The 26423-nt window shown below is 36.9% G+C and overlaps 1 long non-coding RNA gene across 2 annotated transcripts in view; it reads left to right on the top strand.

Moving 5' to 3' along the window:
• The window catches only part of LOC307009643, a 78310-nt gene extending 52108 nt beyond the window's left edge, over positions 1-26202 (top strand). For both annotated transcript variants that reach the window (XR_013800089.1, XR_013800090.1), the window contains exons 2-3: positions 21243-21273; positions 25179-26202. This is a non-coding gene — a long non-coding RNA (uncharacterized lncRNA). The remainder of the gene's footprint in view (positions 1-21242; positions 21274-25178) is intronic.
• Positions 26203-26423: the final 221 nt, after the last annotated feature.

The following is a 26423-nucleotide window of genomic DNA, read 5'->3' as shown; positions in this document are numbered from 1 at the left end:
AGAGAAAAAGCATTTACTGAGAATCCAAAAGAAAAATATGGTGTTAGAACCTCCCCTTCCTTCAACACAGTCTCGTGGGAGCCGAGGAAAGGTATCAAAACAAAGAAAATCAAAAATTTCAGACTAGATAATAACTTGGATTACAAAGAAGTGCGCAGCCCGAAGAACTGGTAATTGGGTCAAGAGTACTTCATGTGCTGAGAATGAAAATAATAAGATGAGATAAAAACAGATAAGATTATAAATATATGAAACCTTGCGCTTGTTAACTTTGCTGAAGATTGGCGTGCTGCTGTTAACCCATCCTTCCACAGTATTTTTTAAACTGATTTTCTCAATGCGATATGTCTAATCGCACAATATGTTCATCAATGTAAGCATTGGTCTTCATTTAGGTCTCTTGAGTATACATGTAGCATCAGGCCTCAGTCCATTCTGGTTACTTCGATTGTCTCTTCAGCTTTTGGACCATGTGTCCTTTTAGCTCCCACAGCGCCGTGGCCAGACCGTAATGCCTTCCTGTCCACTATAGCCACAGCCGGCCCCAGGGGCTATCTAAGCCTCGTTGGCAGGCTTGAATCCCAGAATCCTCTAAATAGAAATAATTGTCCCTGACAATCGCTGTGTGCTTTGCTAATGCTTGTGACAGAACTTTTTTGTCGTTCTGACGCCCACGAGCCTGGCTAGCGATACATGTAGAATATGCTAAGCTATGTAATCTCATTCCTGATTAATAAGTGCCACGAGTGCTCACGCTGGACGCTAATGGCTCCATTCAGCAGTTGTGTGACCACGCTGGAAACCGTGGGACCTAATGTCTTGACATTATTCCACTTGACCACTCTCGAGTAGGATGATGATGACCTTAATTGTGATAATTTAGCCTGCCTGCTTATATAAATCTGTCCTGAATGTCGCTAATATAATACAATCTGTTATCTTTACTTATTAAAAAGCATGACAAAGTATGCGGTGTTAAAAAAACACTGTCATTTTATTGAATTAAGGTTTTTTTTTTTTTAAATGAACATTTTTTTTTTACATTTTAAATAATAGCTAACTGCACCTAATGCAATGTGTGCAATATAAATGTGTGTTCAACAAACCTATATATTTACTATAAAAATATTTAGATCCAGCATATCCTTTGGTTAGTTAGAGCGAAGACCATAGTAAACACACAGTACATACGGTAGTATGTACAGCAAATGTGATTTAAAAGGCATAGTGGATCGTTTTGGTCAATTTTTAGGTTCCAGCAATTTATGAAGTTTGCTTCCTTCAGTTGTGTCATTCTTTCACCTGTTCTTTCCTTTCTTCCGAGACTGCGCCACTAGTGCCTCAGAGAAAATTTGCAGGCGGTGCAGTGCACCTGTGGCAGACGCTAAATACAAGCTAACAAAAGACCCAAACAAACACATTCAAAAGCAACTCTCCTCAATTTTCCAAACGACTTGTCCATTTTACGACAATACTTTTTCCCCGTTTTTGTGCCAAGCCAGTCTTTTTTTCTCCCCCTTTCCAGTCAAGGCAATCACCTCTCTCATATACATCTGTACAAATTGATTTCCTCTTTACAAGAGAAGATAAAGAGCACAGCAACAGAAATACCTGTAAGTGAGGTATAATTACTGAGAGAGACACCCCCTACTGAGTCCATTCAGCAAAGTCCCAACAACATGCATTTAAAACCTCAATAGCGCTCGACGGCCTCGTACGAATAAGCCAGAGATTTGATTAAAATTATAGCTCTTTTGCTCCTACTTCATCTATTAAGATAAGCATCTTGTTCAGGGCATTTTTATATATACATATGAAGAGGGCTGGTACAATTTAACAGTTTTCTCCTGCTGCTCCATACAAAAGGATCCCTGAGGGACTCCACTTCACTCTCACCTGTACAAAGCGGTTGGTGTCAGAGTGGCAAATGGCCATATTCAATAATATTCAGGAGCTCTATCTCTGACAGAGTGTCTAAAAGAATGTGTGGCTCCATTGTTCGTTTTTAACACGTAATGTGTCTGCTGTGGCCTCAACATCTGTCACTGGAGTTGTAATATGTGTAATAGTAAAATATATATATATATATATATATATATATATATATATATATATATATATATTCTTTTTTTTTGTGTGTAATCTGGCAATGTATGGGTTTGGATACATGCACATAATAGTTCACCCAAAAATCAAAACTGTGTCATTTACTCACTCATATATGTTGATCCACACCTGTATGACTTTCTTTTTCTCCAAACGCAAAAGTTAAGATTTCTATGCAGTGACAACGTATGAGGACAGATGCTTCCATGACTCAAAATCACAATAAAACTATTATAAATATAATCCATATGATTTGCACATACTCCAGGTCTTCTAAAGTAATTATATTATAAATTATTGCTTTGTGAGAAACAGATTAAAATGTATGTTGTTATTCACTGATAATCTTTGCCACCAGATCATAGAAAAATCACTGATTATCCGACTTCAAAAGAATAATTAATTCATGAATCGGGCATAACTGTTTCTCTCATTCACATTTGAGTTCTATGGATTTCTTTTACCACTTTAATAATGATTTGATTTCTTTTCAGTTTTTTAAAAAAGGTAAAGAGTGTCAGTCCCCTGTTCTTTGTTGAATGTAAAATAGTTGATCAAAATGGATTTTTGTGCATTTAGCAGAAGACAGAAAGTCAGATGAGTTTGGAACAACTTGAGCATGAGTAAATGACAGAATTTTCATTTGTGGGTAAACTATTCCTTTTCATGACAAAACAATCCAAATATTGTGAGATGATGACTATATTATGTGTCTCATTTGAGTTTTCAATGATATTATAATTTGTTTGTTTAGCTTTAGGTCATTTTTGGCAGCTGTAGTGGGAACAGGAATAAACATAATTTTCAGCTCAAAATAAGTTGTAAGAAAGAAAAGGAAAAAGGTGCAACAGTTCTGGAGAGGATAAAGCGAGAGGCAAGAAGTTTTATACACTTTTACCTCATATTTTGCAGGTGACAGATATGTCAGGACCTAAAAACCCTGCGGTACAGCGTTTTTCTTCCGCTTAAAGAAGGAGTTTCTTAAACCAGAGAGCACACAGACAACCCGAAGGACTTGTATTTTTAACAAAGCATTTCTCTTTTTAAAATATCTTCAAGTAGGTTCACCTCATCCCTCCGAGCTTTCACGCTTTTCTTTTGTATTAAAATTTTTGGAGGGAAAGGCATGAAGCAAAACAAGAGCAGAAGGCTGTTTTTCTTTTTTAGTGGTGAGCTGATACTAGGTATTGTGAGTTTCGCGATGTCTAATGATCCACTGACGGTGCTGTTGTGTCCCGTGAGGCCTGGTTTGAGTGACTTGTCTGATGTGGTGAGCTTTTAATGGTACATAAAAATGAAGTCACGTAATAAATGAGAGGGAGAGTGAGAAACGGGGGTAGGGGGTTTAAGAAAGAGTGTCCTCTTAGTTATGACAGTCATGCTTTCCTTACACTGTTTGTACAAATGTTATGCTTTTTAATAGTTAAACGGTTACTACACATATAAGATTGAAATAATTGGCATGACTCTTCCATCTATTTGCATATAAATGCATCTAAATACTTAGTATCTGTCACTGCCTCATAGGATCAAACAATAAAAGAGAGCATGATAGAAATGGGTAGTAATCACTTCGCAGTGTGATTCCCTTGAACCATATTCTCTAGATTTTCATGGTTTATTTATAGATGTTTTTGCATATGTGTGTGATGTGTAAAGCAGTGATCAGGGCCTTAGATATAGAATGTCCAGAGTCTATTTAAGGATGAATTACTTTAAGATGGCATTTGGAATTTCTGATGGGGCACATGTGCTTCACTCTAAATGCAACACTGCTGACTGGGTTCTATTGTCACCAGGCATTATCATTCCTCCTTAATTTTTGGCTGCAATATGTCTGTAATATAGATAGATATACAGTGGGGAGAACAAGTATTTGATACACTGCCGGTTTTGCATGTTTTCCCACTTACAAAGCATGTAGAAGTGTAGTTCTGGGCTGATCCCTCACCTTCCTCATGATCATTGATGCCACACGAGGTGAGATCTTGCATGGTGCCCCAGACCGAGGGTGATTGACCGTCATCCAGAACTTCTTCCATTTTCTAATAATTGCGTCAGTTGTTGCCTTCTCACCAAGCTGCTTGCCTATTGTCCTGTAGCCCATGCCAGCCTTGTGCAGGTCTACAATTTTATCCCTAATGTCCTTACATAGCTCTCTGGTCTTGACCATTGTGGAGAGGTTGGAGTCTGTTTGATTGAGTGTGTGGACAGGTGTCTTTTATACAGGTAAAGAGTTCAAACAGGTGCAGTTAATACAGGTAATGAGTGGAGAACAGGTCTGTGAGAGCCGGAATTCCTACTGGTTTGTAGGTGATCAAATACTTATGGCATGCAATAAAATGCAAATTAATTATTTAAAAATCATACAATGTGATTTTCTGGATTTTTGTTTTAGATTCCGTCTCTCACAGTTGAAGTGTACTTATGATAAGAAATGACAGACCTCTACATGCTTTGTAAGTAGGAAAACCTGAAAAATTGGCAGTGTATCAAATACTTGTTCTCCCCACTGTATATATAATGGTTGAATTAAACATTTTAGCCGGGGAACACTGTGATCCAGCATAGGGTAGTCTTCACCCATAGCCTGCACCCTAAAAGTGTTTCATAAAAATAAAATAAAAAGATTTTTTTATGATCCCACTGAACACATCAGCACTTGCCATCACTGCTTACTATAAAGTAATGATTTGGTAATGATTCACTGATTTGGTAATTTATGGTCATCTTTTATGATTCCGGGGCAGCAGCAGTCAATTCCACAGTTGTACTTGTACAGATAAAAAAAGACGAGGTTGTCCATGTTCACAGCAAAAAAATCCAACCAACCTGTAGGAAACACAGACTTAAACAGAAATGGAACAGTGTGAAAATCAAATTGTGTGGAAGAAAATCGAATGGCTGTGTTTAAAAGTGTCACAACATTGGCGAGATATATGGTTGCACTCTGTCTCATTATCTTACTCTGGGGGTGTTCATTTCCTTAAAACAATCACTTAGAATAGTATATTCAGTGGTATCTCTGTATTTTCCTTAGCTTTAAAACTGACAGTTACTTAAATACACTGAACACTTCTTTCTTCCTCTTGAATTCCTTTACACGCCTAAGAAGAAAGCAAGTCGTGATGGAGCAGTCAGACCCATAACATAGGTCTGTATCCGTTGCACCTTCCATCTTTTCTTCCAGTTACTACCTGCCTCTCCAATGCACTCTTTGTATTCAGCATATGTAAGGCTAGCAGATTGCTTGGCTGTTCTCTTGTGGAATAATCAGTGCCAGAGCAAATGCATCTGCTTCATGATAACCATTCTCAACATGAGCAAATGTCTCTGAGGTTGTCCAACACATCCACCTTGAAATGTAGCTGATTCACTGAGGCCTTGGCTCTCAACATCAGAGAGTTGTGATAAAAATGAGCTTGTTTATGTTTTGTTTTTTGTTTTTTTCCACAGGCCAGCTTCTGTTGTGTGGCTCTGAGAGAGGCAGAGACAGAACAACTACACTGGCTGCTGTAGCTTCAATTAAGGCCAATTAGACAAGTTTGTGCAAACAGGTTATTTCATTTGAATGTTAAAACTTTATGAGGGAAATTCAACATGAAATAAAAAAAAACGTATTCTCTTAGTAAATGCATGTTCTGGGTCTTGTAGTGAAGAAAACGTTTTTGTCTTCGTCTGTCATCACCAAGCTCTCTTCTTTTTAAGCAATCGAAAGAAAGAAGAAAATAAGAAAAACGTTGTCATGAAAGTCTAGATGGCGCAGGCTGATAGGTCCTTAACTCTATTCTGCTTGCAATCACATCATTCTCTATGTAAGCAGCCAATGAGCTCTCTGCTCAACTTTTTAAGTACTTGGTCCATGTTTGCTGTAACATTTGTGCTTCAGAAACCCTCCATCTTCCCCAGCTCCACCTGTATTGATGTGTGCTTTGTACAGCAGCAGCATGTTTTATTTGGCAGTAAACATTTACATAGCAGCGTGGTGTGTATGTATTGGCAGTAGCAATAACCAACAACAGCAGCAGTGTAGCAGATTTATTCCGCCAACTATCAACATTGTCATATCCATTACCATGCCAAACACTCCAAGAGTTGTCATGACAGACACATTGTTTTAATGAAATGGCCTTTACTGAATGTGTGAATTGTGTGATAATGTTTACAATAATCCAGAGAAATAGAACTGAGCTAGTCGGAGATCAGCCGATGGTTTCAGATAAGAAGTTATATTGTGTCAAAAATACTATATAATCCCTTTAGGCTCATGTTACTAAAAAAAAAACACAGCAAGAGAATTTAAGCAGATATTTAGATGACTAAGCTTCAATGGAAATGTTAGAGGCATGGTACCGTATAGCTCAGCACTTTCAGAGAACACACTTGGCGTTCTTCGAGAAGACTGAAAGAAAATGGCATCATAAACATATGCTTTTATTTAGCATTTTATGGTTTCAAATTGCATTCGCAGAACCGGCACCCCCCATATCTCATTTCTTAAGCGCATGCAGGCAAGAGTGAGGCATTGTGACAGTGACCATGTGCAGTCAATGGGAAAGGCCCCTTTGTCTGCCCCGCTCCCTGTCACGGAGGGTCACGCAGGCTTACCCTCGGAATAAAGCCCTGGCCATTGTTATAATTTGCATTGATGCATAGAGAAGCAGATAGGCTGCTAACAGGGGTTACTCGGAGCAGGGGTGTCTTTGCATGGAAATGTATGCTCAGGACGGACAGTATGCGTATTTCTCTCACACCCCCATCTCCTGGCAGCGGTGTAGGCCTCTTCAAGGTCACTGCCAAGGACAGTGGAGCCAATTAGTATGCAGATCAGGACCTGATATGGTTTAAGGGTATTGCTCTGATGCAATCACATTAGTTAGGCCAGTAAAGAATCCTCAGCTTGACCTCAATCATTGCAGCCACAGGAGAAGGTGAAGAAAGAATAGAGGAGGGTCTGCAATGTCCTGATGCTTCTTCTGTTCTCGTACCCGGCATCACCATGGTCTTCACTGTAGGGGACGTGCATTTTTTAACTTGGCTTTCGATATTCAGTGAATAAATTTATTAATATTAAGGTTCTGTTGATGCTTTCATTTTATTTTATGCTATCCCTGAGAATCAAACCTACAGCCTTGGTGTTTATTTTGCAATAATCTACCAGTTATTCAATTACAGTGCGGTTCAACGCCCTGGGTGCAATGATGAAAAGGCTTCAATTTTGCTGTCTAATTTTTCAACTTTGCTTTCACTATTCATTAAATCAATTTATCAGTATTAAGATTACTGATGCTGTTCCTTCCTTCCTTCCTTCCTTCCTTCCTTCCTTCCTTCCTTCCTTCCTTCCTTCCTTCCTTCCTTCCTTCCTTCCTTCCTTCCTTCCTTCCTTCCTTCCTTCCTTCCTTCCTTCGAATCGAACCCACAACCTTGGCCTTTACCTGTTCATTATCTACCATTAAAAATGAACCATTACAGTGGGGTTCAAAGGCCTGGGAGGACTGTTAAAAAGGATTCTATTTTGCTATCTAATTCAATAAAATACAAATAAATTTGAATACAACCTATTTTATTTTATGCTAATGTTCTAAATCCTAAAACTCATTTAATTAAAATCCCGGATTTCAAATGTGGTGTCAAACTTTTGGACCCCACTGTATACAGTATCTAGCTGTTAAATGCATAATCTGTAAACTAAATATGACCAAAATAGGTTTGTAAATGTAAATGCTTATTGCATAGTGTGCACTGCGTGGGGCTGCTGTTGTGCTGCGTAAACATGATTTCTGACCGAGTGCGCTGTTCCCCTGGTGGTCTGGTGCCTGGTCCGAGCCGGTCTGCCGTGGCCTTAGAGGCTAGAATGCAATTTACTACCCCCTTTTTCTTTCTTTAAATCTGTGTCCGGGTTGTAAATTTCTTCCAATTCTCGCTCTTTCGCTCCTTCTATCTTTCTCCCCTTGTCGGAATTAATGAGATCAGGTTTGATCAGGGCAGCCGAGTGTTCAGAGAGAAATCTCACAAGCGCCTTGTGTCCTGTAATAGAATTTGCATCTAATGCATACATAAATCAAACATCTTTCTGGACATTTTCATATGCATAATGTCATTTCATCCTGTTTCTTTCTGAGTGGGGTGCTGAAGGAGAGGAGGGGGTATATGTAGGTGGCTGGGGGGATTGTAGTCAAGTAGAAAGGTGATTTTTTTTTTTTTTTTTTTTTTTTTTTTACTCTCCTTTTTAACTTCCCTTTAAAGGTTTTCTTTTTGCTGACTGTGTGTTCAGTGCGTTACAGAGATTACAGATCTTTTGGGGTTTTCTTGTCAGGAACTTTTATCGTGAAGGGGATTGTTTTATGTTTGGGTTGAGTGTCTGTGCGTGTGCGCTAAATATGTATAAAACATGAGATATGTGTATTTTTGTGCGTGTGTGCAAAGATCGGAGAATAAACATGCTTTGTATATGCACCCACCCACACATGTGGATGTGCACATGTATTTTTCTGAGCGTGAATGTATGCGTGTGCATGTGTATATTTGTGCTGATGGCATGTTGATAGAGAGACCAAGGGATGGGGTGGGCCGATGCTACAATATTTCTTTCTTCCTCTACCTTAGTCTTTGGGGCTTTGTTATGCAAATGCACAAAAGAGTAGGAGATTCAAAGTGCCAAGATTTCAAGATTTCTTTTTTTCAAGAACAAAGTGATGAGGTATCTTGATTGTACTCAATGTTTGGTACTTCCTTGCTAACAAGGCTTTACTTTGTAGAAATCGCATTTGCAACCATCATAATTTGCATGTCTAAGAAGGTACTTATACTACACTTTACCATCCGGCAGATTTACTGTATATATGCAGTAGAAATATCGGTTAGGTACGCAATATTAATTTATAGCAAGCATTACTACCGTCTACAGTAACGTTCTGTTGGTTTACATTTGAGACCTTCATATCTGACAGTGGTCTTGAGTGTTTAACATGAGCGTTATTGGCTGCCAGATCACTGGCTTAACCTTGCGAGGCTCTGGTTTTAAAATACATTTGCATTTTCTCACAGATTTATGAAACAGTTTTCACTTGATATTACATTCATTCCGCTCATGAGCGAGATTGTCCATAACTCACCAGAAGATGAATCTGTTTTCCCACCAGAAGTAATTAAATATCATATTTTCACTCAGAAAGTTAAAATAAATCACTTTTTATGTGAGCAGAATCCTTGGAGATCGCACACACGTGTTTCGGTGATGAAATAAGCTCAAATGTGGATGTGGCTCCCTACCAGAAAGAATTAAGCGCTGGCAATGAGCCAAGCTGCAGAAAAGAATCAAATCTCACAAAAGAAGTCATTCGCCTGTTTATATCCAGCATAACGTCCGGGCAAGAATGTTGGTAATTTGCTTGTTTTGAAACACACTGTCCCTTAGCATAGGCTCTCTGAAGGCCTCCATGCCCCACTTTCATACGCTCATTACGATCTACATTAATATCTTCAAATATTAATTGGACCCATGAAGCCATATGAGTCGGCACCCTTGCATGTCGGCTTGTCAAGCGCTTGGGCTGAGGATGGGCTGACGTGCCGGCCACGAAAAAGTTTCCATGCTAAAACAATGGCATTAACGCCAATCAAGATGACACTTATGAGCCTTATTAAATGATATGTAATGCTCAGCATCCTTTGCGACTGCTCTGCCCATTAATGTAAACCACTTCTGACCTCTTGGGTTTCTTAGCACCATAATGCAATGTGATTATGAGTCCAGTCTCATAAATAATAAAAAGGGCTAGCAGCATCATTTATGTATTAACATGATGATAATGTGTTGCTCCTTGCTTTAAATGATATAGATTAAAAAGTAATGTGTTTTTATGCCATTTTTTTTGCACTGGAGGAGAAGCCACATGAATCAGACGTCTGCAAACGTGGATAAATACTTTATAAAAATTACTATGCATGTTACTTTTTTTGTATTAAAGTGTAATCGACAGTGCACCAATGAGGTTTAAATTGTTTTTAATTCTGTACAAGTTCAGATGATACCACTCTTGATTTAATAAACTCACTCAAAGGTAAGATCGAAGATGTTTCATTGTATTTTTTCATGCTCAAAGATATTGAGTATAATCGAGGGGACTACACATTGCCCAAAACCCCGTTAAAATGTCCTAAACGTTTTGCACAATTTTGAGAGCGCTCATGTAAGCCCTGTTGAGCTTCACGATTTCATTTCAAGTTTACACTCATTTGGGTGACTCGTCTTGCACATTTCCTTCCATTTAACCAGTTCGGCTTTTCCAGAGTAATCGCTCATCTCATAGTTTCTGAATAAACAAATGGATGAGCGAGTACAGTATCTGTTTGTATTGTGTTTCAGAACGATTCTGCGCGTTGATCATTATCTTCTATTCTCATCACAAAATCATCATCCACTGCAAACAGACTCTTTAAGGTCTCTCTCATCTGCAGTACTTTAGGTTTTTTATCTTCTTCTGCCTGTTCATTTGATTCATTAGCATACAGATAGTGCTCTCCAAAGATATGTCACGCTAGAGGTGTCCTCATTGCAAAGCAGCAAGTCTTATAAAGGTACTCTATATCTGTGACTGTGAGTTGTTTCTATTTTTTTTCCTCCAGGGATGCTTTGTTCTCTCATGTGGGAGCGACAGTCACTAATCCTTCATTAAACGGCATTGTCAGCATTTAAACAGGAACTGCATTTAATGGCTGCTGACCAGCAACACAGAGAAACTGTAATTAATTTCTTTGTGCTTGAATTAAGGATGTTTTTCAAAGCACAAGCCTTGCCACAAGCCTTCACTTTCATTTAGTTTTTTTTTCAGGTCTAAATGTAAGGTTTTCTGCGTTAGGCTATGTCCTGTATTTTGTGAATGAAAAGCAAAATCCTGAGATACATTTTTGAGTTAGACCCAAATGTTATCATTCACTTACCGGTAATCATGTTGTTTCCATGACATTACTTGAATATGGTACTGTGGAATTCCATTCGATTAAAAAATGTTACGCAAAAATGGAACTATTTTATGAGGTGGCGTTTTTATGTGAATCAATACGATGTGAATTGTACAAAATTGTACGATTATTAGAAAAATGTAAGCATGAAAGTCCACCACCAACTAATAAAATGTATTCCTACGAATTAGCCACTAATTCATCAAACCGTAAATTGGTTATGAGTTGCAATGAGATTATGTTGGGGGGAAAAAATCCCATGCTTTTGCTTCATGTGAGACCTACTAGGTCAGTTTATAATTTATATTTTTGGAGCATCTTTGATGTAAATTGTGATGTGACATTGGAAATCTGTGATAATTATGAATGCTACATTTAGTTTAACAAGCTCATAGTAGAAACACATAAACCGTTTTTGACACATTCTTCATTCTCAACTTTCCTGAAAATAGGTAAAACACTTAAATTGCTGGTCCCTGATGACAAAGCAGACACAGGAATATGCAGATAGATTTATCGAACTAGCCATACGTGGCCGTCTTCCTGGTCATGTAATGAAGGAAATATACACGGCGAGTGGTCAGAGAGCTCCCGCGGCTTAATGACAGTGGATATCTCTCAGACAGGCCCTGAAATATTTGCTCGGGAGACTCTCCGAGGGTTTCAATCTCCCACAAATCCATTTATATGTTTGCAGCTGATTTATGGCCTTATTTTAACTGTCTCCTACATGCAAATGCAGGAGGCCGCTTAGAAATATACATAATGTGATTCTCAGGGTCATCCCTCCTGCCTGTCAGAACGCATTCCAGCCAGGGAGAGTGGAGGGTCTGGGGGAATTGCTCTTTCCTAAAAGGAGTCAGGAAGTGGCCAGGCGATGCTACCTTCCTGCCCTCTTCTGTAAGGAGCTTGTCATTAAGAGAAAAAGCCTATAGCCAACGTATATTAAACATTCAACATATACAACATAAACTTAGGAAATCTTACACCTGTCTTTTAATGATGGTGAACTATCCCTTTAAGAAAAGCTAGAGAAACTGATGCAATGTTCCTGAGCGATTTTGCCTTTGTTATGTGAAACTACAGATGGAGAACTTGCCATGTGATGGGCTTGTTTACATTCAGACAAAGCTACAGATGGCTGCATTTGCATGATGTGTAGAAACATCATGAAGAGATTCTCATATCAAATCTGAACATGACAAGCCAGCAGAAGCCAAACGGGATCCTGATCAATTTCCAGTTTCCTAAGCCTCTTTCCTTAAATAAAACTCCTCCTATCCGTCATTCTGATCATTCAGAAACGGGGAGAAAACGACGCATAATGCTATTCCAACCTTAATGAGGCATTTACGTCCATTGGTTTGTTAGAGCAATGCACTACTTGCTTCTGCAGGTCATTAAATAACAAATGAAAAAAAATGAAGTGCAGGGAATGCACAAATGTGTCCATATTTCCAGGTCATAGTGGTGTAGCTTCATTAAAGACATCTGTCATGGAATGTGTCATCACTGAACGCCTTCGATGAGCATTACATTTTTTTATATAATTCAACTTTTATGACTTAAAGCGGGTGTTTTCAACCTTTACAGACTTAATGACTCCTCACTCAGACTCATTATTTTATTATACTATATAAATATTTAATCATTAAGTAATAGGTATATAAATATAATACATTATTTTTTATTCAAATATATATATAAAAGATAATTCTATATCATTCAATCAACTTGAAAAGTCTGGTTTTAAAGTCATTGTCTTACCTCCAAGGCATGTTCCAATGTTATTGCTTATCATTATTATTATTATTTTAAAAAATATATATTGTTCTAAACGGCTATGATATTCACATAGCAGTTTAGAATGATATTATGATGTATGATAACTCGTCCATGTCCATCACATACACTAAAATAAAATCGCCTCAACATACTGTATCTAATTGGAGAATATTTTAAGTGAATCTCTGCTTTTACTCCATTCCTGTTCCTAGGAGAAATTAAGTATTCCATTCGCTGCATAAATTTTCAGGTCTTACTCATGCGACACTCAGGGGTGTTGAATTTTTTATGACAAAAACGGTCTAATAATTGTTGAACAGATGTATTGTTGAAGAGTGGGCTCCAGCAGACCTCATAAAACAGATTTAACATGTTAACCCTGGCTAGCCCTTAAATGACATGCAAAAAAGGAGGAGGAATGAATGCTGAATCTATGCTATGTTAGCAAATTATTCTTTAATTGTCAACACATCTAGCAAAAGAAAGTGCAGTTATAATTACACTTTAAATATATATATATATATTTATGAAAAAACAACAACATTTAGAAGTCAATGAACACTGACTCTGGTGGCATTTAGAACCATTTTTACAGTGAAATACATACCCTGACAAAGCATTGATTTTTTGTTTTGCCAGTTGTGAACACAGTTGACTGTTGCGTTAAGACACTCAATGCAACATTTTCTATTATTTAAATATTCTCAGCATAAAATTCCATTTTTTTAGATGGTAAGTCAACCTTATGTGTCAGAAACAAGTTATGGGTCTTCTTGGCTCAGTGGGACTAGAATTAGGTGGTGTGCCAGTGGCAACATTTGAGTTCCTTCATCTAATTATGGTCTTTTTTCACTCCCTGACTTGCTGCATAATTTAAGACTGACCCATGCCTGTGCCGATGGCACTGAAGTTTTGACCCATGGTTTGCTTTAATCAGATTCAAAAATACATGAGTTACATGTCAACTGAACTTCCCTCATGTTTACATAATGGGCATCAGCTCTAAATTAGCCCACTTCCGAACTTGACATGCATCAGGAGGCTCCGGGAGGCTTTGAGGGTCTGGATAAACATTATCAAAGGTCATGAATTTAAGTCAACTTATTCCCTTCGATGTTAGTCCACTTTCCATCAAGTTTTTCCTCCCCTCAGCCTCTTTAGCAGAAGACCTATTTCAAATGGCCCTGTCGCTGTTATGATGAAAAAGACTGGAAATTTAGTTAAATTAGTTACAGTATATTTTTATTGCATCAATCTGGGGCCAGTTGCACATAGCCATCATGTTAAGACTGTCTTAAGATCTTAAGAACTACTGTAGTATGACCAACTAGCAGTTAATGGGTTAATCATTCTAACTTTTCTGTGTCAAAGTAGACCAAGCTACGTTTTTATAAAAAAGTATGAACAGTCTTGAATAAAACAATTAGATAACTAGCTTGTAAGATAAGTCTAAGCAGTTTATGAAACCAGCCGCTGTTGACTTATGTCAATATACTGCATAAAAGTATTTGGACTCTCAACTAAAAATTTATGAATGTTTTGAATGTATGAAACATCATGTGTTTTGGTGTGGTTTCTGATCTCGGTCAGTTATTCTTTATGCAGGTGACATAGACACGCTGGATGGCATAATTAAATCAATAATTCAACCGATTTACACTGATTCATTCATGAAAAATGTACATGACTTTATGAACGAGTCATTGAATCACTCAAGCGATTTGTTCAAAACACTGATTAAATGAGGAACGAAACAAGTTACTATGAGTGAGTCATAGAATCATTTACTCAATGATTTACTTTGTTCATTCAAAGATACCGATTCATTCAGGAACGACTTTGTTGCTCGAAAACGGCTTTGGAACTATTTCTGTTGGCAGAGCAAAACTAGAAATATTGTGTCTAAAATACTCCATGCTGCTTTTTGAACTGCTATAAAAGCAATTTAACATGTGTTGTGCCATGTAATGCTGCATTTTCAGCATTACACTGAGCATAAATTTAATTTTTAAAGTCAAGTTACAGTAAGTAAGACTGAGTTGTTTTCTGCACTGCGTCTGTGAGTTGCACTGCAGTTGCACAAAACAAATTTTTGCTTTAATTGCTTATAAAAAGGTTGTAAATGGCAGTTTGTTGAGTATACTGCCTCCAATGATGTCCAAGTCCAAATTAGACATATTTTCCCACAACTGTAACACAACCTGTGCATTAGTTATATTTACACTCAACTGAATGGTTAAAGCACCATTTATTTTTTTTCCCTCGCAAGCTTCCATTTGAAACTGGATGAAGCCATTTAACAAATCCCCATTAGTTCTCTGTATGGCAGCAAGATATAATTTAGGTAGCCGTTAATTAAGTACAGTGTAGCTTGAATAATTCACTGGTCAAAGACAAATTTCATTAAGCCACCATTAGTTGACAGGTGTATGAACATTGTAATGCTCATATCTTATGCAACACGAAAAGTGTTTAAAGACCAGATTAAGGACAAATGTTCTTTGTATCCCTGCTCTTTAGGACTTAAGGGATGTTAGTTCACCTAAGTGCTTTAATGTTCTTTCTACTTCTCCGTATTGAAATACCTATACCGCACAACTCCTGGTATCCCTTACCATGTACAAACTGTTTTTATCTCTGTATTGCTGGTGAAAATATTACTTTAAACACCTCTTTTAAAGGGTATGGCTCAGTCTTTTAGCTTTCTCAGACAGAAAAGAAAATAAGAGGTAGATGAGTACCAGTCTACCACTTTCATATTGACTTTGGGGTATTTCCTTAGCTCATATTGATTAAGGTTTAGGGTACTGGAAGCTAATTCAAGGTCGTTGCTTAGAGCCAAACATCATGCGCAGCCCGTGAGTGTTCAGATATGGGGGAAAGGCTCTACAACAGCTTGTTTTGATATTTAACTTGGTACTATTGTCAGTTAGCTCTATAACATCACAAGTTCAAGTGTGTACAGTATTACTTTTTAATACTAAGGAACACACCATTAGACACACTCTTGGGTTTTAGCTCATCACTTTTTTGTTGTTGTTAAAATTAATGCCAAAAAAGTTTTGAAAACCTGTAAGAAGACAGCGAATATTACATAAGCAACTTGCTCAAAAAATTGCTCATTGGTACTGTAAAGTTGAATACCTAAATATGCTAACAATGTGGTTTTATCGGAAAAGTAGTCATTTATGGAATCATATGAAGTATAGGCTTCCTTTTCATATTTCTTCAGTATTGAGTACTTTAAGATTGCCGATAGATATTGATTTATTTTGAATTTGACTAGAAAAAAGAGTGAGAAAGCACAGCTAATAATAGTTTGTACTTTCCCCGTACTCATTTAGCAGATTTAACAAAAGTTAAAGCTATAAAATGCGTGATCTGGTGCGTCTGTGATTTCTTTAATTTCTCTGGTTAATTCACATAGCCATTCTCTATACTTCTTGCGTATGAAGCGTACCCCCTATGAGGAAAAACAATAGACTGCCTGAGTGGCACCAATTGCCTGGGGGCAGGACTTGCTCCATTAGGATCCCCAAAAGGTATCTAGTGAAACAAAGCCCGAGTCTACAGTTGATTGGCAAACAAAGTAGGCACAGGCACTTAGGAATTCAATTGCATTTTACCCATCACCATTTCTGTTCAGCCTAAATTGTGCGATGGACTAACAGCTTCTATTAGCTCTAGTAGTGCCTATTCAGGTGCTAATTGAGATGAAACCAGGGTTTGTCAAGGCAATTATAACAAATAGCTGGAAATGGCTGGAGATGGCCTTTGAGTGAGCTAAAACTGTGGAGGGGTATTAATCTTTTATAGCCGTGACATGAGTAATAAGGGGTAAATTTATCACTGTATCACATCTGCAGAGATGATATGATATCATTATGATTTTTTTTTCATCTTTTGAAAATACAGAGGAAAAAACTTCAAGTTCAAGGGCCTCAGAACTTCATAGTTTATGCTGCTTATGAACGTCTGCGGCACATAACATGACCCTTGTATTAGATTACATTTAAAAAAAACTCATCAACTTTTGTCAAGAATTCTAGGAGTTACGTACAGTACACTGTTGGTCAAAAGTTAGGAATAAGATATTTTACTAATATTAAAAAAAAAGAAGAAATCTTATGCTCACCAATGCTGTAATTATTTGATGTAAAAACAGTAATATTTTAAATATTTTATAATAATATGTATTATTACAATTTAAGATTTTTAAAAATGTATTCCTGAGATGGCAAAGCTGTTTTTTTCAGCAGCCATTACTGCAGTCTTCAGTGTCACATGTTCCTCCTGGATTAAGCAGCAATAATAATAATTGATAATAACTGAGCAGCAATTCAGCATATTATAATGATTTCTAAAGGATCATATAACCTGAAGAGTGGAGTAATGATGCTGAAAATTCAGCTTTCCCATCGCAGTAATAAATTACACAGAAATAAAATAGAAAATATATTTGAATAAGTAATAATATTTCAAATTATCACTGTTTGACTTTATTTTTAATTAAATAAGGGCAGTCTTATTGAGCATAAGAGACTTAAATATAAAATAAATATGCAAAACCGGAATTCTTCCAAAATTTTGACTGGTAGTGTATACAATATGTGTGTGTATACAATATACAATATAAATGTATATATATATACATTTATTTTTTCACACACACTAAATTATATATATTTTTTATAATATAAAATACATTTTAACAATTGCTGGGGAAAGTAGGCCAATCAGCAGTGAAGATTAGACTAGGTTGTGTGTGTGTGTGTGTGTGTGTGTGTGTGTGTGTGTGTGTGTGTGTGTGTGTGTGTGTGTGTGTGTGTGTGTGTGTGTGTGTGTGTGTGTGTGTGTGTGTGTGTGTGTGTGTGTGTGTGTGTGTGTGTGTGTGTGTGTGTGTGTGTGTGTGTGTGTGTGTGTGTGTGTGTGTGTGTGTGTGTGTGTGTGTGTTTGCCAGAGAGCGAGTGAGAATACCAACGATACCGGTGAGAAACCGAGCAAAACTTCTCACAATACATTAAGCCGTGGCTCAACTTAGCAACAATCCGTTTCTTCTCAATCTCTGATGCAAGTCTTTACCCAAACTGTATAAATAACACTCCCACCTGGACCTTATTCACCACCCAGTGGCATTTATTAGGAAGTCTTTCGTCTCATTTGCATCAGAATTACCTCTTCAGGTACTGGTGTTAAACTCTCAAGCCAGTGATTCCATGGATCACTTAAGCCGAAAGCTTATCAGTGTTATTATAATTTATAAAGGATTTAGGAAATCATATTTTGGAGAATGTTGATCCATAGACCATTCCCGAGGTGTTATTTTCTCACTCCCGTGTTTACCCACTTGGTAGATCGGCATTGTGGAATTTTGCACTTATCTTTCAGGAAATCCGCTTTTGCCTAGGAGAGAACACTCGGATATTTCCATAAATTACACAGACAAAGTGAGAAAAGAAGGTGCTTCACCTGAGGCGGCTAAAGAAAGTTTTCTAGAGGTTGCTGAGCACACGTCAGTAAAATTGACTGTCGGCTGTGGAAACAAGTCTGATTTTGTCTTTAAGAGCGAGCTGATGTGTTGCTTCTAAATCACTGTTAAGATGTGTGAATGCTTGGTTAGCAAAAATGCGAATGAGGGAATACAAAGACGTATGCTTTGATTGCTCTGAATATAACTGAAATAATTGTTCAGTGCACCTCTGGGTTGAAAGAACAAAGCTTCAACTAACTTTTAATGCTTAAACCAGCATATATTCGTTTAACCGTAAAGCTGAAATAAGTACTTTTTTTGGTTGTTTAATATGTAGAAACAACCATAGGTAAGCAATTTGGGTTACCCTTCATTTTAAGATGAACATGTTACAGTTATGCATTTAAGTGATGAGTTTTAATAATTAACTACATGTACTTACTTTAGGGTTAGAGTTGGGATATTGGTTTGGGGTTTGTTGCATGTAAATATGCATAATATCCCAGACAGCAACATAGTGTCGGCCTAGATACTGCCCACATCTGGGCCGTGTGGAATCCATGTGTACCAGATGTGGGCCGGATCTGGGCCAACAATATGTTGCTGTCTGGGATAGTTATTACTACAGTAACTACATGTAGCCTAACATGTGTAACAAGCATACTTTAAAATAAAGTTTTACCACCATTTGTAGGGTTATTTACCCACATGTTGTGGCTCTGATTTTAAACCATTATACTATTTGTATCAGTTCCTGACTTGAACCAGCAACTTAACTAATAGTGTGAGTTTGGGGGGGGGACTATCTATTGTATCAGCCAATGGCAGGCGGCGGGGAGTGTTCAGGAAACCAGTTGTAAAAAATATATTTTTGTGTGTTTTTTTATTCCATGAACATGGCAGTATAGTGGCGAATATACACACTTTAAGGTAAATAAATGGATGACTAGAGAAATGATACATTATTATCAAACTACACATTAAATCTGTGTCCTACATTTCTTGTACAAAGTTTACCATGGTAAAAGTTATTTATGCCAAAGTATCATAATGTTAATTAGTTATACAGTATTTACATTTTATTTAATTTCATGTAAGTTAAGTTTAAGTTTTCATCTAATATTTGTTTTATTTTATTTCAGCTCTACTTTTTAGTTCTAGTTTACAATAACAACATTGATGGATTTATTCTGGTTTACCTGAAGTAAGTGTGCTATTTTAGCAGAAAGTATGGTTAGCATCCAAGGGTAAATGAGATGAGCCCCGAAACGGTTGTGCACTTTGAATGTGGCTTGAGGAGGTGTACTCTACGTGATTCTCATTTATGAAGGACGTGCAAAATGCAGGTTGCGCTCGGAGAATGCCGCGCTCAATTCACATCACGTCACGATTGTGTACATCCTAACATTACGACAGGCCGCACATATGAAAAGGAATAAGCGTAATTTCTCTGAAGCAGCATATGCTCCACACATTAACTCTCTGCGAGGAGTGCATCTCCTTGTTCCTCCATCCTAATTTACAGTCTCAATGGACTCTACCTTTCAGAAGGTAGAGTGCCTCTCTACAGTCCACTGTAATGCATATTCCCTTTGTTATAGCGTTAGTGTCAATTCTGACTCAACATGGATTGCCAATTTGTCTTTTTTTCCCTTTTTTTGGCACGGGCAATTTAAATGCACTGGCTTTTATGCAAAACATACTAAAATCAAGCATTTTCCACTAAATTGGACATTTTTATGGTTATAATTTTGCCATTCTGATGGCAAGAAATGCTGCCCCAAAGGGATTGTGCCTCTTATCTTTTGTAGCTTTCCGTGATGTCTGGATGACAAGTTTCTTTAATATGCATGGAGAATGGCAATTTTGGGAGACTTTTGTCCTCAGATCTTGATGTGGCAGATGCCAGAGGAATTACCCCCCAAGCACCCCTCCCAATTCCTGGTCCTAATAAAAATGTCAGTGCTCCAGAAACCTGTACTCTATCTAATCATGGTTATAATGAAGTGTGGCTGAAATAAATATCAGGAAAATCTATATAAAAATTCTAAACATAGAAATCAGAGCTTCAGTATCATGTTCAATGCAATAGGATTTAGAATGAATAATTGTGGAACAGTTTTGTGGAAATGGGTAAATAAACGCATAGCCGTTTCATTGGATAAAAACACAACCATCAAATTTCCAATCCACTTGTCCCAGAATGATTCATATAATATCTTATTTTTGTTACACAATAGGTAAAGAGCATACCTGATTATAGTGTAGTATATCATTTACAATAAAGACAAAATAACATATTCAGAAAAGCACTTTCAGAAACATCTTAGATAAAAAAAAAAAAGTGTTCATTGGTGAGAATCTGCTATGATTTGCTATTGTTGCAATGCAAAATACATGGAAAAGTCAATGTTAGAAAGTTTAAGGAACAGTTAACCCAGAATTGTATTTTTTCACTCTCATTCTGTTTCAAACTCATGACTTTCTTTCTTCGAAGTAAAGAGAAGTGGAAAATTCAATTTGTTATTGCTATGAAATAAGTTCCCCATGCTTTGTTTCATGCAATTTCAAATAACAGACTTTCAAGCTTAAAAAAGGACACAAAAGCACCATAAAAAGTGGTTCATATAACTTGGCTAAATTTTGAGTTGCCATTCACTGAAAATCCCAGGTGCATTGACGAGAAGTAGAAAGAAAAATGTAATTGCAGTCATATGATTTCATACAACTTGGAATATGAGTCATGGATTACATTTATGATACTTTTGTGTACTGCAAAAAATCTGCAAAAATCAAGTTGGATTGAAATGACATGGATAAGTAAATGATGGGTAACCTGTTCCTTTATGTTAATGAAAAACAGTTCATACAAATGATTTCCATATAATCTGCTCTTTTTTTTCTTTTCTTTTTACAGGCCCACGTCTCACAACATTGTTCCACAAAAGGTAATTTCTGATTTCTCCAAGGTCAGCTATCATGTGCTGAAATAAAGCCTTTACATTTCCACTTATTGTGATATGCATTCGAGCTTCAAGGTTTGGTTCACTGTCAGTATTATGAGAGATGATAAGAGAAGCTCAGTGTGTCAATCAATGCAGAAAGGCGAGGGGTGCAAACTCATTTGCATAGCCCTTTTTTTTCTCTCTGTTAACTTTATTGGGATGGGCGGGGCAGATGTTTGAGAAGCCCTGCCTCTCTAATACAGCTCGAGACATCGCGCTCAATCTCTGTCCCTCGTCCCAGTTCTCTCGCGAGCACAATTAAAAATGTATAAGGCTGCAGCGAGGATGGATTAGATGTTGGTCTCCCACGGCTGCTGATCTGGAGTGCGAAGCTGTCACAGAGGGGGTTAGAGGGAAAGGTGTGGGCAGGAACCTCACGACGACTGAACTTTTTCTTTTTCTTTCCTTCTTCTTATAGCTTAAAAAGCTCATTGAACTTTTAACAATACTAAGAGGATACAGATACAGGGAAATAGCAAAAAAATATTGTCCAAATTCTACACCCCCCCCCCCCCCCCACACACACACACACACACACACACAAAAAAATAAATAAATAAAAGGGTTAGTATCGTCAACTAAAACTAAAATTCTTAAAACATTTCAGTTAATTGAAATAAAGCTGAAATTAAATAAATATATATATTTATATATATAGGCCTATATATATATATATACAAATATTAGTTGGAAAAACTTAAAAGTACTAAAATTATTACATGTATTAAAAAAACAAAAACAACCAATATATATGTGTGTGTGTGTGTGTGTGTGTGTGTGTGTGTGTGTGTGTGTGTGTGTGTGTGTGTGTGTACAAGTACCTATGATCTACATATACGTGTGTATGTACACAAACACACATATTATATAAACAAGGAGATACAATAGGGGCCTACACACACACACACATATTATATTATATAAACAAACTTTATGTTAAATGCGATTAATTGCAATTAATTGATTTGACAGCACTAATAAAAATACAAGCTAATTCAAAATATGAATAAATTTGGTAACACTTTATAATAAGGTTTCATTAGTTAACTACTTTAGTAAACATGAATTAGGAGCGAACAAGACTTCTACATCATTTATTCATATAAATTAATGTTAATTTCAACATTTACATGCACATAATGCACTGTGAACATGAACAAACAATGAACGACTGTATTTTTAAATAACTAACATTAATAAAATAAAATAAAAATACTGTAACAAATCTTTTGTTCATTGTTAATGTTGGTTAATACATTAACTAATGAAACCTTATTGTAAAGTGTTACCATTAATGTAAAATAAAAATGACAAAAACACTGATACACACACACACAGAACAGACTAAAATGACTCAAGCCACGAACTTAATTAAACACATTAATGCTGTTAACACGAGAGTAATTATAGAAGAAGTACTAACATATTCTGAAAAAAAGATAATGAATGAGTCCCAGCTCTCAGAAAATATTACCAGTGTTGCCCTTTATTGTATACCTAATTTTTTCATCAACTTCACTTTGCACCCTCTCCCGCCCACCGAATCCACTCGCCCTGCTTCCAAACGGATCACCTGCTTTTGTTTTATTTACCGTTTCTCCCCCAGGTGTCATCCCTCACCTGTCCGATACAGTGAGTAGCCTTTCATCCACCGTCCCCCCCTTCTCGAGACACCACCCCTGCCAACAGCATGCTCACAGCTAATCAATCTCACACACTTTATTTCTCCTTAAAGACCCACCCTCAACAAAGACATGGACGCGTCCCGCAAGATAAAGTATCATTCTATCATGTTGGGTTACTTTAGGTTGAATATGTATCAGGACTCCACCTTGCCAAGTGGGTTCCTCTTCTTCTTCTTCTTCTTCTTCTTCTTCTTCTTCTTCTTCTTCTTCTTCTTCTTCTTCTTCTTCTTCTTCTTCTTCTTCTTCTTCTTCTTCTTCTTCTTCTTCTTCTTCTTCTTCTTCTTCTTCTTCTTCTTCTTCTTCTTCTTCTTCTTCAAACAGGAGGGAGGAGGATAAAAACAACCAAACCCCTGCCAGCAGACTCGAACAGGAAGTGAACTGATGATGTATATCTGTATGTGTCTGTGTACAGAGTAAGTGTGTGAATATGAAATAAAGGAATATGTTAAAAGTGAGACCCTTTTGAGTGCTGATATGGTTTTAAATTATTTATCATCCCGCTATTTCGTTTTACTATGCTTTTTAAGGTTCGGCGTGCTGATGGATTCCAAACAAACAGCAAAATTGCAAACCTGCATAAAGGACAACAAACCATTTTAATAATACCGAAAATGTTCCTTTTCATTTAAATGGACTGCAAACATAATTTTCCTTGTTAGAAAGGCACTTGTGTGTTCCAGTTGGAATATATTGGTCAAATCTTCTGAGAAAATGTTATTTATTGTCTTGAAGCTGTTACTCTAGTCTCTCACATTCAGAGATTTTCACAGTGTTAAGCTGATCAATGCATTTTCACCCCCCGCGAGTGCAGGGTTTCCCAGCTGTCAGGTTATGTTATCCCTGATGGGCCAGATATCCTGTGTTCAGAGCACCTGCCTCTTATTCTGGTCACCCAAAGGCCTATTATAATGTCTTTACTGTCAGGATGCAGGTATGATGGGAGTATGTGTGACAGAATGCGTCGATGAGCTTGCTTATCACACATTGCTTTTGACTAAAAGTGAAGGAAGTCATGTGGTTTTATACTGTATAGTGCACTACGAATTTGCTATTGATAGAGGTTTCCTGTTGCAGCAACTGTGAACATGCCGTATAGTCGAAAGCCGTTTATGAAGTTAAAATATGTGTGTCACAATTAATATTACTATATTAAATATAAACTAAATATACATATATATTTATATGTAATATATATTACCGGTGTGTATATTATGTATATATAAAATTAATATTTTAAATTCTATCCATCTTTCCATCCATCCAACTATAAATGAATAGATCAGGGTTATTGTCAATGTTGCCTTTACAATAAACTAAAATAAGCTGGAGGAGTACAATTACTGACTGGAGATAAATAAGAAATTAAATTAGGTAAAACTGAAACAAAAACAAATGAAACCTTAATAGCAAAAAAAAAAAAAAAAAAAAAAAACGGTAACACAATAAGTTTCATTTGTGAACTTCATAACATGATCTAGCAATGAAAAATACTTCTAAAAAGCTTTTTTTCATTGCTAGATTATGTTAACAACTTTTTATTACTCTCTTTTTGAACTTGTATTAATCTTAGTTAATGTTAATTTCAACATTTCAAAAAGACATTAATGAAGCTAAAAGTTGTACTAACAATGAACAGTTGTATTTCTCATTAAATAATCTAAAGAAAGATTAAGCCTAACCTAATACTGAAACAAATTGGAATGCATTAACTAACATTAATGAATAGTTATAATAATTACAATAACTGTATTGTAATCGTTATTAACCGACCAAAAAACAAATAAAATGACATAAGCACATAAATAAAAAATAAAAAAAGATTTATATATATATATTTATGTATTTATGTATGTATGTATTTTTTTCCCTGAATCTGAATATGTAAATACACAATCTAGGAGGGCTTGTTAGGATGACACATCCACCCTTTTTCAGATTTGTGGTTGACTGAAATTAATTTTTTAAATATTACAAATATTACATTTGGTCTCCTCAGTCCCGATGTTGCAACATTAACGTAAAATGCCTTCAAAACTTTGGAGACTAAAATGGAAATGTGAGAGAAAAGACAGACAGCGGTTTGCAAAACACAAGTTTATGAGAAAACAAGTACTGTCAGTTATTACAGTCAATCAAAAGATGCTTTATCTCCCTGTCTCACAGAAAGAGGACCGGGGCCAGTCGTCCGAACACACGGGTCAGCACAACCTGCTCCAGCCCAGCCTCAGCTCATTAGACGGAGGTGTCTCCGCTTCCAAAGCCTCCGCTTTGACATTCACGCAGCGCTTCCAGTCGATCAGGTCCCAGCTCTGATAAATTTGCATCTCTTTGAATGTGACGCTGAAAAAAAAAAAAAAAAAAAAAGGCGGCGAAAAGAGGGAGGGGAGAAAAAGGGCCCAGCCACTAGATTAAATTTTGCCGTCTAGAAAATGAGAAAAAAGGGCCTCTATCTCCTGGAGTCTACTGGGAAGATCTTTATTCTGATTCTTGTTAGAATTGTTTATCACAGTGACAGAGCAGGCCTGAGCAGAGATAAAGGCAGTGCTCCATCACGCGCCCTGACAGTCGTAGGACATGCAGTGGAATGAAAGAAGCCAGGGAAATATTATTAATAGATGCTGACTTGATTTGCCTCGATTGCACGTCAAGAAGAGGGGGCCATGGCTTGATTGCAGCCTATGAAGTTCTGTCCAAAAGGGAAGCTATTTTTCATTAAGTGATAGAAGTCTTTTTCTTTTTTTTCTTTTTTTTGGCTTCCTTTTGCTTTCCAAGGAGCTGATAACTTATGCAGTTTATTCTAACCGTGCTGATTTGTGTCAGTGAGAAAGAGAGGGAGGGAGAGAGAGAGAATGGGGCTTATCTTGTCTTTTATAAACTAAACCGCCTTTCCTGGTATAATGTTAGTTTTGGTGCAAGTGAGGAGCTTGCGTGCACGTTTGACCTGTTCCTGTGATCTACACGCATGCAGCTGTACTGTGGTTGAGGCGATGCTGTGCTAAAAAAGTAAGCAGTATCGCATGCTGAATATTCGCAGGATTAGATGCAATTACAACCATATCTGATGTGCATACTCCAGTAAAACCAATTGTGCGAATCTGATTGAATTCATCGCATGTGCAATAATAATGCACAGTGGGTACGATTTTAAATAGATGAGATCAATATCAGTTTGCACTGTTTCGTAAAGACATACACAGTAGTTTCTTTAACTATGAGCAGTTTTACAAATACATTTTCCTTTAAAATACAATTTTCAAAGTCTCTAGATTATTTAATTTGTCTGTATGTATCTATCTTTAGATGTATTTTGAAAAATTATTTCTGATAATTCTCTCAATTAAAATATATATATTGTTGGCGTATGACATACTTTTTTTGACATGTTAGCTAGCAATTTATGAACCCTAA

Source organism: Phoxinus phoxinus (genome assembly GCF_949152265.1).
Source record: "Phoxinus phoxinus genome assembly, chromosome: 13".
In the NCBI taxonomy this organism is placed as follows: domain Eukaryota; kingdom Metazoa; phylum Chordata; class Actinopteri; order Cypriniformes; family Leuciscidae; genus Phoxinus; species Phoxinus phoxinus.
This window is presented reverse-complemented; position numbering and strand designations above follow the sequence as displayed.